Source organism: Schistocerca gregaria, unplaced genomic scaffold (assembly GCF_023897955.1).
Source record: "Schistocerca gregaria isolate iqSchGreg1 unplaced genomic scaffold, iqSchGreg1.2 ptg000758l, whole genome shotgun sequence".
In the NCBI taxonomy this organism is placed as follows: Eukaryota; Metazoa; Arthropoda; class Insecta; order Orthoptera; family Acrididae; genus Schistocerca; species Schistocerca gregaria.
Window position 1 is genome coordinate 121126 of NW_026062129.1, and position 11614 is coordinate 132739.

Sequence of the window (11614 nt, forward strand, 5' to 3'; positions counted from 1 at the left end):
AGATGTGCACTTGAAATGCGTCAGAGCCTACTGTTTTGTAGGAGCGCTAAATTCCAAAAAACTAAATAATTAAATAAAAAACTAAAAAAACAGAAAATCAACTGTTCTGGTACGATCACCGACGATAAGCAACATCGTTAGTATTCGGATCGTTGACCGCCTGGGTACTCTGGAAAAGAGGGCTGGCAGGGGTAGCCAAAAAATGAAGTCAGACAAAGTGTCTCTAGAAATAACAAGAGTATGACACGACAGGACTGTTCTGAAATACGCCAGGGCTTATAGTTTTGTAGCAGTGTACAAATGCAAATTTGTAAACAAAAATTTATCTTTCGCCGCTAGAAGAGATGGATGCTTTGTCGAACCGCCTGTGTCTTGTGTCCGTGTTTTCGCACCTTTCCACGGCATTGCACGGAACAGCACTGCTCTAGTAGCTCCGAACGGCCGCACACGGCGCCTCGCACACGCCGGTCAGTCCGGCGCCAGTCTCGCAGTTGTTTCTCGTGCTTGTGCTGTCATATGGACCACGACCCGAGCGGCAGCGAGCGGCAGTCGAGCAAAGTCGGGACAAGTCGGGACGGAAGGGGACAGCCGAGAATGCACCATGCGAATTACGCAAATATCTGGAAGCGCGACGCGTGTCAGGCAGGTGAGAACGCTTCCCTCGGTCCAGCAGGACACTGACACACCCCGCGCAGTCCACCCGCCGCCCGGCCGCGCGCAAGACCTGCGCTGGTTGACAATAACAAGGTGCGTCTCCCGCGAGTGTCGAGGAGGAAGGACGTGCTTTGCGTCAAATGTGCCACCGAAAATGGCGATTGCGTGTGTTGGAAGGAGAGGCGAAGCATTCTTCTGCCGTGCGGCTACAGTATAAGGACGCCAACGGCCATACCATGTTGAATACACCGGTTCTCGTCCGATCACCGAAGTTAAGCAACATCGGGCCCGGTTAGTACTTGGATGGGTGACCGCCTGGGAACACCGGGTGCTGTTGGCTCTCTCTCTTCTTTTAAATTTCATGTCACTACACCTGGCAGCCCTCTTTTCATACTAACTCTCAGGTGCGACAAAGATGCTCCCACAAGCATTTTAAACTACTGTATTAAACGTAAGATGCGAAATTACAGTAATGAATTCAGTTTGAGCAAGAATGCGCGAAGGAAGGGTGGTAGGAACTCCTTGAAAGTAACGAAACACTGCGAATCGACAGATGTGCACTTGAAATGCGTCAGAGCCTACTGTTTTGTAGGAGCGCTAAATTCCAAAAAACTAAATAATTAAATAAAAAACTAAAAAAACAGAAAATCAACTGTTCTGGTACGATCACCGACGATAAGCAACATCGTTAGTATTCGGATCGTTGACCGCCTGGGTACTCTGGAAAAGAGGGCTGGCAGGGGTAGCCAAAAAATGAAGTCAGACAAAGTGTCTCTAGAAATAACAAGAGTATGACACGACAGGACTGTTCTGAAATACGCCAGGGCTTATAGTTTTGTAGCAGTGTACAAATGCAAATTTGTAAACAAAAATTTATCTTTCGCCGCTAGAAGAGATGGATGCTTTGTCGAACCGCCTGTGTCTTGTGTCCGTGTTTTCGCACCTTTCCACGGCATTGCACGGAACAGCACTGCTCTAGTAGCTCCGAACGGCCGCACACGGCGCCTCGCACACGCCGGTCAGTCCGGCGCCAGTCTCGCAGTTGTTTCTCGTGCTTGTGCTGTCATATGGACCACGACCCGAGCGGCAGCGAGCGGCAGTCGAGCAAAGTCGGGACAAGTCGGGACGGAAGGGGACAGCCGAGAATGCACCATGCGAATTACGCAAATATCTGGAAGCGCGACGCGTGTCAGGCAGGTGAGAACGCTTCCCTCGGTCCAGCAGGACACTGACACACCCCGCGCAGTCCACCCGCCGCCCGGCCGCGCGCAAGACCTGCGCTGGTTGACAATAACAAGGTGCGTCTCCCGCGAGTGTCGAGGAGGAAGGACGTGCTTTGCGTCAAATGTGCCACCGAAAATGGCGATTGCGTGTGTTGGAAGGAGAGGCGAAGCATTCTTCTGCCGTGCAGCTACAGTATAAGGACGCCAACGGCCATACCATGTTGAATACACCGGTTCTCGTCCGATCACCGAAGTTAAGCAACATCGGGCCCGGTTAGTACTTGGATGGGTGACCGCCTGGGAACACCGGGTGCTGTTGGCTCTCTCTCTTCTTTTAAATTTCATGTCACTACACCTGGCAGCCCTCTTTTCATACTAACTCTCAGGTGCGACAAAGATGCTCCCACAAGCATTTTAAACTACTGTATTAAACGTAAGATGCGAAATTACAGTAATGAACTCAGTTTGAGCAAGAATGCGCGAAGGAAGGGTGGTAGGAACTCCTTGAAAGTAACGAAACACTGCGAATCGACAGATGTGCACTTGAAATGCGTCAGAGCCTACTGTTTTGTAGGAGCGCTAAATTCCAAAAAACTAAATAATTAAATAAAAAACTAAAAAAACAGAAAATCAACTGTTCTGGTACGATCACCGACGATAAGCAACATCGTTAGTATTCGGATCGGTGACCGCCTGGGTACTCTGGAAAAGAGGGCTGGCAGGGGTAGCCAAAAAATGAAGTCAGACAAAGTGTCTCTAGAAATAACAAGAGTATGACACGACAGGACTGTTCTGAAATACGCCAGGGCTTATAGTTTTGTAGCAGTGTACAAATGCAAATTTGTAAACAAAAATTTATCTTTCGCCGCTAGAAGAAATGGATGCTTTGTCGAACCGCCTGTGTCTTGTGTCCGTGTTTTCGCACCTTTCCACGGCATTGCACGGAACAGCACTGCTCTAGTAGCTCCGAACGGCCGCACACGGCGCCTCGCACACGCCGGTCAGTCCGGCGCCAGTCTCGCAGTTGTTTCTCGTGCTTGTGCTGTCATATGGACCACGACCCGAGCGGCAGCGAGCGGCAGTCGAGCAAAGTCGGGACAAGTCGGGACGGAAGGGGACAGCCGAGAATGCACCATGCGAATTACGCAAATATCTGGAAGCGCGACGCGTGTCAGGCAGGTGAGAACGCTTCCCTCGGTCCAGCAGGACACTGACACACCCCGCGCAGTCCACCCGCCGCCCGGCCGCGCGCAAGACCTGCGCTGGTTGACAATAACAAGGTGCGTCTCCCGCGAGTGTCGAGGAGGAAGGACGTGCTTTGCGTCAAATGTGCCACCGAAAATGGCGATTGCGTGTGTTGGAAGGAGAGGCGAAGCATTCTTCTGCCGTGCGGCTACAGTATAAGGACGCCAACGGCCATACCATGTTGAATACACCGGTTCTCGTCCGATCACCGAAGTTAAGCAACATCGGGCCCGGTTAGTACTTGGATGGGTGACCGCCTGGGAACACCGGGTGCTGTTGGCTCTCTCTCTTCTTTTAAATTTCATGTCACTACACCTGGCAGCCCTCTTTTCATACTAACTCTCAGGTGCGACAAAGATGCTCCCACAAGCATTTTAAACTACTGTATTAAACGTAAGATGCGAAATTACAGTAATGAACTCAGTTTGAGCAAGAATGCGCGAAGGAAGGGTGGTAGGAACTCCTTGAAAGTAACGAAACACTGCGAATCGACAGATGTGCACTTGAAATGCGTCAGAGCCTACTGTTTTGTAGGAGCGCTAAATTCCAAAAAACTAAATAATTAAATAAAAAACTAAAAAAACAGAAAATCAACTGTTCTGGTACGATCACCGACGATAAGCAACATCGTTAGTATTCGGATCGTTGACCGCCTGGGTACTCTGGAAAAGAGGGCTGGCAGGGGTAGCCAAAAAATGAAGTCAGACAAAGTGTCTCTAGAAATAACAAGAGTATGACACGACAGGACTGTTCTGAAATACGCCAGGGCTTATAGTTTTGTAGCAGTGTACAAATGCAAATTTGTAAACAAAAATTTATCTTTCGCCGCTAGAAGAGATGGATGCTTTGTCGAACCGCCTGTGTCTTGTGTCCGTGTTTTCGCACCTTTCCACGGCATTGCACGGAACAGCACTGCTCTAGTAGCTCCGAACGGCCGCACACGGCGCCTCGCACACGCCGGTCAGTCCGGCGCCAGTCTCGCAGTTGTTTCTCGTGCTTGTGCTGTCATATGGACCACGACCCGAGCGGCAGCGAGCGGCAGTCGAGCAAAGTCGGGACAAGTCGGGACGGAAGGGGACAGCCGAGAATGCACCATGCGAATTACGCAAATATCTGGAAGCGCGACGCGTGTCAGGCAGGTGAGAACGCTTCCCTCGGTCCAGCAGGACACTGACACACCCCGCGCAGTCCACCCGCCGCCCGGCCGCGCGCAAGACCTGCGCTGGTTGACAATAACAAGGTGCGTCTCCCGCGAGTGTCGAGGAGGAAGGACGTGCTTTGCGTCAAATGTGCCACCGAAAATGGCGATTGCGTGTGTTGGAAGGAGAGGCGAAGCATTCTTCTGCCGTGCGGCTACAGTATAAGGACGCCAACGGCCATACCATGTTGAATACACCGGTTCTCGTCCGATCACCGAAGTTAAGCAACATCGGGCCCAGTTAGTACTTGGATGGGTGACCGCCTGGGAACACCGGGTGCTGTTGGCTCTCTCTCTTCTTTTAAATTTCATGTCACTACACCTGGCAGCCCTCTTTTCATACTAACTCTCAGGTGCGACAAAGATGCTCCCACAAGCATTTTAAACTACTGTATTAAACGTAAGATGCGAAATTACAGTAATGAACTCAGTTTGAGCAAGAATGCGCGAAGGAAGGGTGGTAGGAACTCCTTGAAAGTAACGAAACACTGCGAATCGACAGATGTGCACTTGAAATGCGTCAGAGCCTACTGTTTTGTAGGAGCGCTAAATTCCAAAAAACTAAATAATTAAATAAAAAACTAAAAAAACAGAAAATCAACTGTTCTGGTACGATCACCGACGATAAGCAACATCGTTAGTATTCGGATCGTTGACCGCCTGGGTACTCTGGAAAAGAGGGCTGGCAGGGGTAGCCAAAAAATGAAGTCAGACAAAGTGTCTCTAGAAATAACAAGAGTATGACACGACAGGACTGTTCTGAAATACGCCAGGGCTTATAGTTTTGTAGCAGTGTACAAATGCAAATTTGTAAACAAAAATTTATCTTTCGCCGCTAGAAGAGATGGATGCTTTGTCGAACCGCCTGTGTCTTGTGTCCGTGTTTTCGCACCTTTCCACGGCATTGCACGGAACAGCACTGCTCTAGTAGCTCCGAACGGCCGCACACGGCGCCTCGCACACGCCGGTCAGTCCGGCGCCAGTCTCGCAGTTGTTTCTCGTGCTTGTGCTGTCATATGGACCACGACCCGAGCGGCAGCGAGCGGCAGTCGAGCAAAGTCGGGACAAGTCGGGACGGAAGGGGACAGCCGAGAATGCACCATGCGAATTACGCAAATATCTGGAAGCGCGACGCGTGTCAGGCAGGTGAGAACGCTTCCCTCGGTCCAGCAGGACACTGACACACCCCGCGCAGTCCACCCGCCGCCCGGCCGCGCGCAAGACCTGCGCTGGTTGACAATAACAAGGTGCGTCTCCCGCGAGTGTCGAGGAGGAAGGACGTGCTTTGCGTCAAATGTGCCACCGAAAATGGCGATTGCGTGTGTTGGAAGGAGAGGCGAAGCATTCTTCTGCCGTGCGGCTACAGTATAAGGACGCCAACGGCCATACCATGTTGAATACACCGGTTCTCGTCCGATCACCGAAGTTAAGCAACATCGGGCCCGGTTAGTACTTGGATGGGTGACCGCCTGGGAACACCGGGTGCTGTTGGCTCTCTCTCTTCTTTTAAATTTCATGTCACTACACCTGGCAGCCCTCTTTTCATACTAACTCTCAGGTGCGACAAAGATGCTCCCACAAGCATTTTAAACTACTGTATTAAACGTAAGATGCGAAATTACAGTAATGAACTCAGTTTGAGCAAGAATGCGCGAAGGAAGGGTGGTAGGAACTCCTTGAAAGTAACGAAACACTGCGAATCGACAGATGTGCACTTGAAATGCGTCAGAGCCTACTGTTTTGTAGGAGCGCTAAATTCCAAAAAACTAAATAATTAAATAAAAAACTAAAAAAACAGAAAATCAACTGTTCTGGTACGATCACCGACGATAAGCAACATCGTTAGTATTCGGATCGGTGACCGCCTGGGTACTCTGGAAAAGAGGGCTGGCAGGGGTAGCCAAAAAATGAAGTCAGACAAAGTGTCTCTAGAAATAACAAGAGTATGACACGACAGGACTGTTCTGAAATACGCCAGGGCTTATAGTTTTGTAGCAGTGTACAAATGCAAATTTGTAAACAAAAATTTATCTTTCGCCGCTAGAAGAAATGGATGCTTTGTCGAACCGCCTGTGTCTTGTGTCCGTGTTTTCGCACCTTTCCACGGCATTGCACGGAACAGCACTGCTCTAGTAGCTCCGAACGGCCGCACACGGCGCCTCGCACACGCCGGTCAGTCCGGCGCCAGTCTCGCAGTTGTTTCTCGTGCTTGTGCTGTCATATGGACCACGACCCGAGCGGCAGCGAGCGGCAGTCGAGCAAAGTCGGGACAAGTCGGGACGGAAGGGGACAGCCGAGAATGCACCATGCGAATTACGCAAATATCTGGAAGCGCGACGCGTGTCAGGCAGGTGAGAACGCTTCCCTCGGTCCAGCAGGACACTGACACACCCCGCGCAGTCCACCCGCCGCCCGGCCGCGCGCAAGACCTGCGCTGGTTGACAATAACAAGGTGCGTCTCCCGCGAGTGTCGAGGAGGAAGGACGTGCTTTGCGTCAAATGTGCCACCGAAAATGGCGATTGCGTGTGTTGGAAGGAGAGGCGAAGCATTCTTCTGCCGTGCGGCTACAGTATAAGGACGCCAACGGCCATACCATGTTGAATACACCGGTTCTCGTCCGATCACCGAAGTTAAGCAACATCGGGCCCGGTTAGTACTTGGATGGGTGACCGCCTGGGAACACCGGGTGCTGTTGGCTCTCTCTCTTCTTTTAAATTTCATGTCACTACACCTGGCAGCCCTCTTTTCATACTAACTCTCAGGTGCGACAAAGATGCTCCCACAAGCATTTTAAACTACTGTATTAAACGTAAGATGCGAAATTACAGTAATGAACTCAGTTTGAGCAAGAATGCGCGAAGGAAGGGTGGTAGGAACTCCTTGAAAGTAACGAAACACTGCGAATCGACAGATGTGCACTTGAAATGCGTCAGAGCCTACTGTTTTGTAGGAGCGCTAAATTCCAAAAAACTAAATAATTAAATAAAAAACTAAAAAAACAGAAAATCAACTGTTCTGGTACGATCACCGACGATAAGCAACATCGTTAGTATTCGGATCGGTGACCGCCTGGGTACTCTGGAAAAGAGGGCTGGCAGGGGTAGCCAAAAAATGAAGTCAGACAAAGTGTCTCTAGAAATAACAAGAGTATGACACGACAGGACTGTTCTGAAATACGCCAGGGCTTATAGTTTTGTAGCAGTGTACAAATGCAAATTTGTAAACAAAAATTTATCTTTCGCCGCTAGAAGAAATGGATGCTTTGTCGAACCGCCTGTGTCTTGTGTCCGTGTTTTCGCACCTTTCCACGGCATTGCACGGAACAGCACTGCTCTAGTAGCTCCGAACGGCCGCACACGGCGCCTCGCACACGCCGGTCAGTCCGGCGCCAGTCTCGCAGTTGTTTCTCGTGCTTGTGCTGTCATATGGACCACGACCCGAGCGGCAGCGAGCGGCAGTCGAGCAAAGTCGGGACAAGTCGGGACGGAAGGGGACAGCCGAGAATGCACCATGCGAATTACGCAAATATCTGGAAGCGCGACGCGTGTCAGGCAGGTGAGAACGCTTCCCTCGGTCCAGCAGGACACTGACACACCCCGCGCAGTCCACCCGCCGCCCGGCCGCGCGCAAGACCTGCGCTGGTTGACAATAACAAGGTGCGTCTCCCGCGAGTGTCGAGGAGGAAGGACGTGCTTTGCGTCAAATGTGCCACCGAAAATGGCGATTGCGTGTGTTGGAAGGAGAGGCGAAGCATTCTTCTGCCGTGCGGCTACAGTATAAGGACGCCAACGGCCATACCATGTTGAATACACCGGTTCTCGTCCGATCACCGAAGTTAAGCAACATCGGGCCCGGTTAGTACTTGGATGGGTGACCGCCTGGGAACACCGGGTGCTGTTGGCTCTCTCTCTTCTTTTAAATTTCATGTCACTACACCTGGCAGCCCTCTTTTCATACTAACTCTCAGGTGCGACAAAGATGCTCCCACAAGCATTTTAAACTACTGTATTAAACGTAAGATGCGAAATTACAGTAATGAACTCAGTTTGAGCAAGAATGCGCGAAGGAAGGGTGGTAGGAACTCCTTGAAAGTAACGAAACACTGCGAATCGACAGATGTGCACTTGAAATGCGTCAGAGCCTACTGTTTTGTAGGAGCGCTAAATTCCAAAAAACTAAATAATTAAATAAAAAACTAAAAAAACAGAAAATCAACTGTTCTGGTACGATCACCGACGATAAGCAACATCGTTAGTATTCGGATCGGTGACCGCCTGGGTACTCTGGAAAAGAGGGCTGGCAGGGGTAGCCAAAAAATGAAGTCAGACAAAGTGTCTCTAGAAATAACAAGAGTATGACACGACAGGACTGTTCTGAAATACGCCAGGGCTTATAGTTTTGTAGCAGTGTACAAATGCAAATTTGTAAACAAAAATTTATCTTTCGCCGCTAGAAGAAATGGATGCTTTGTCGAACCGCCTGTGTCTTGTGTCCGTGTTTTCGCACCTTTCCACGGCATTGCACGGAACAGCACTGCTCTAGTAGCTCCGAACGGCCGCACACGGCGCCTCGCACACGCCGGTCAGTCCGGCGCCAGTCTCGCAGTTGTTTCTCGTGCTTGTGCTGTCATATGGACCACGACCCGAGCGGCAGCGAGCGGCAGTCGAGCAAAGTCGGGACAAGTCGGGACGGAAGGGGACAGCCGAGAATGCACCATGCGAATTACGCAAATATCTGGAAGCGCGACGCGTGTCAGGCAGGTGAGAACGCTTCCCTCGGTCCAGCAGGACACTGACACACCCCGCGCAGTCCACCCGCCGCCCGGCCGCGCGCAAGACCTGCGCTGGTTGACAATAACAAGGTGCGTCTCCCGCGAGTGTCGAGGAGGAAGGACGTGCTTTGCGTCAAATGTGCCACCGAAAATGGCGATTGCGTGTGTTGGAAGGAGAGGCGAAGCATTCTTCTGCCGTGCAGCTACAGTATAAGGACGCCAACGGCCATACCATGTTGAATACACCGGTTCTCGTCCGATCACCGAAGTTAAGCAACATCGGGCCCGGTTAGTACTTGGATGGGTGACCGCCTGGGAACACCGGGTGCTGTTGGCTCTCTCTCTTCTTTTAAATTTCATGTCACTACACCTGGCAGCCCTCTTTTCATACTAACTCTCAGGTGCGACAAAGATGCTCCCACAAGCATTTTAAACTACTGTATTAAACGTAAGATGCGAAATTACAGTAATGAACTCAGTTTGAGCAAGAATGCGCGAAGGAAGGGTGGTAGGAACTCCTTGAAAGTAACGAAACACTGCGAATCGACAGATGTGCACTTGAAATGCGTCAGAGCCTACTGTTTTGTAGGAGCGCTAAATTCCAAAAAACTAAATAATTAAATAAAAAACTAAAAAAACAGAAAATCAACTGTTCTGGTACGATCACCGACGATAAGCAACATCGTTAGTATTCGGATCGGTGACCGCCTGGGTACTCTGGAAAAGAGGGCTGGCAGGGGTAGCCAAAAAATGAAGTCAGACAAAGTGTCTCTAGAAATAACAAGAGTATGACACGACAGGACTGTTCTGAAATACGCCAGGGCTTATAGTTTTGTAGCAGTGTACAAATGCAAATTTGTAAACAAAAATTTATCTTTCGCCGCTAGAAGAAATGGATGCTTTGTCGAACCGCCTGTGTCTTGTGTCCGTGTTTTCGCACCTTTCCACGGCATTGCACGGAACAGCACTGCTCTAGTAGCTCCGAACGGCCGCACACGGCGCCTCGCACACGCCGGTCAGTCCGGCGCCAGTCTCGCAGTTGTTTCTCGTGCTTGTGCTGTCATATGGACCACGACCCGAGCGGCAGCGAGCGGCAGTCGAGCAAAGTCGGGACAAGTCGGGACGGAAGGGGACAGCCGAGAATGCACCATGCGAATTACGCAAATATCTGGAAGCGCGACGCGTGTCAGGCAGGTGAGAACGCTTCCCTCGGTCCAGCAGGACACTGACACACCCCGCGCAGTCCACCCGCCGCCCGGCCGCGCGCAAGACCTGCGCTGGTTGACAATAACAAGGTGCGTCTCCCGCGAGTGTCGAGGAGGAAGGACGTGCTTTGCGTCAAATGTGCCACCGAAAATGGCGATTGCGTGTGTTGGAAGGAGAGGCGAAGCATTCTTCTGCCGTGCAGCTACAGTATAAGGACGCCAACGGCCATACCATGTTGAATACACCGGTTCTCGTCCGATCACCGAAGTTAAGCAACATCGGGCCCGGTTAGTACTTGGATGGGTGACCGCCTGGGAACACCGGGTGCTGTTGGCTCTCTCTCTTCTTTTAAATTTCATGTCACTACACCTGGCAGCCCTCTTTTCATACTAACTCTCAGGTGCGACAAAGATGCTCCCACAAGCATTTTAAACTACTGTATTAAACGTAAGATGCGAAATTACAGTAATGAACTCAGTTTGAGCAAGAATGCGCGAAGGAAGGGTGGTAGGAACTCCTTGAAAGTAACGAAACACTGCGAATCGACAGATGTGCACTTGAAATGCGTCAGAGCCTACTGTTTTGTAGGAGCGCTAAATTCCAAAAAACTAAATAATTAAATAAAAAACTAAAAAAACAGAAAATCAACTGTTCTGGTACGATCACCGACGATAAGCAACATCGTTAGTATTCGGATCGGTGACCGCCTGGGTACTCTGGAAAAGAGGGCTGGCAGGGGTAGCCAAAAAATGAAGTCAGACAAAGTGTCTCTAGAAATAACAAGAGTATGACACGACAGGACTGTTCTGAAATACGCCAGGGCTTATAGTTTTGTAGCAGTGTACAAATGCAAATTTGTAAACAAAAATTTATCTTTCGCCGCTAGAAGAAATGGATGCTTTGTCGAACCGCCTGTGTCTTGTGTCCGTGTTTTCGCACCTTTCCACGGCATTGCACGGAACAGCACTGCTCTAGTAGCTCCGAACGGCCGCACACGGCGCCTCGCACACGCCGGTCAGTCCGGCGCCAGTCTCGCAGTTGTTTCTCGTGCTTGTGCTGTCATATGGACCACGACCCGAGCGGCAGCGAGCGGCAGTCGAGCAAAGTCGGGACAAGTCGGGACGGAAGGGGACAGCCGAGAATGCACCATGCGAATTACGCAAATATCTGGAAGCGCGACGCGTGTCAGGCAGGTGAGAACGCTTCCCTCGGTCCAGCAGGACACTGACACACCCCGCGCAGTCCACCCGCCGCCCGGCCGCGCGCAAGACCTGCGCTGGTTGACAATAACAAGGTGCGAACACGCGATCTAGTGT

At 50.8% G+C, this 11614-nt stretch overlaps 9 non-coding genes across 9 annotated transcripts; all 9 read left to right on the top strand.

Moving 5' to 3' along the window:
• Positions 1 to 875: 875 nt before the first annotated feature.
• On the top strand, positions 876 to 994 carry LOC126321675 (5S ribosomal RNA). The gene has a single exon (XR_007558438.1). It is a non-coding gene; the product is annotated as a 5S ribosomal RNA (ribosomal RNA).
• Positions 995 to 2080: 1086 nt separating this feature from the next.
• Positions 2081 to 2199, top strand: LOC126321676 (5S ribosomal RNA). The gene has a single exon (XR_007558439.1). It is a non-coding gene; the product is annotated as a 5S ribosomal RNA (ribosomal RNA).
• A 1086-nt stretch (positions 2200 to 3285) lies between these two features.
• On the top strand, positions 3286 to 3404 carry LOC126321677 (5S ribosomal RNA). Its single transcript, XR_007558440.1, has one exon. It is a non-coding gene; the product is annotated as a 5S ribosomal RNA (ribosomal RNA).
• Positions 3405 to 4490: 1086 nt separating this feature from the next.
• LOC126321690 (5S ribosomal RNA) lies at positions 4491 to 4609 on the top strand. Its single transcript, XR_007558453.1, has one exon. It is a non-coding gene; the product is annotated as a 5S ribosomal RNA (ribosomal RNA).
• A 1086-nt stretch (positions 4610 to 5695) lies between these two features.
• On the top strand, positions 5696 to 5814 carry LOC126321678 (5S ribosomal RNA). Its single transcript, XR_007558441.1, has one exon. It is a non-coding gene; the product is annotated as a 5S ribosomal RNA (ribosomal RNA).
• A 1086-nt stretch (positions 5815 to 6900) lies between these two features.
• Positions 6901 to 7019, top strand: LOC126321679 (5S ribosomal RNA). The gene has a single exon (XR_007558442.1). It is a non-coding gene; the product is annotated as a 5S ribosomal RNA (ribosomal RNA).
• Positions 7020 to 8105: 1086 nt separating this feature from the next.
• LOC126321680 (5S ribosomal RNA) lies at positions 8106 to 8224 on the top strand. The gene has a single exon (XR_007558443.1). It is a non-coding gene; the product is annotated as a 5S ribosomal RNA (ribosomal RNA).
• Positions 8225 to 9310: 1086 nt separating this feature from the next.
• Positions 9311 to 9429, top strand: LOC126321681 (5S ribosomal RNA). The gene has a single exon (XR_007558444.1). It is a non-coding gene; the product is annotated as a 5S ribosomal RNA (ribosomal RNA).
• Positions 9430 to 10515: 1086 nt separating this feature from the next.
• Positions 10516 to 10634, top strand: LOC126321682 (5S ribosomal RNA). The gene has a single exon (XR_007558445.1). It is a non-coding gene; the product is annotated as a 5S ribosomal RNA (ribosomal RNA).
• Positions 10635 to 11614: the final 980 nt, after the last annotated feature.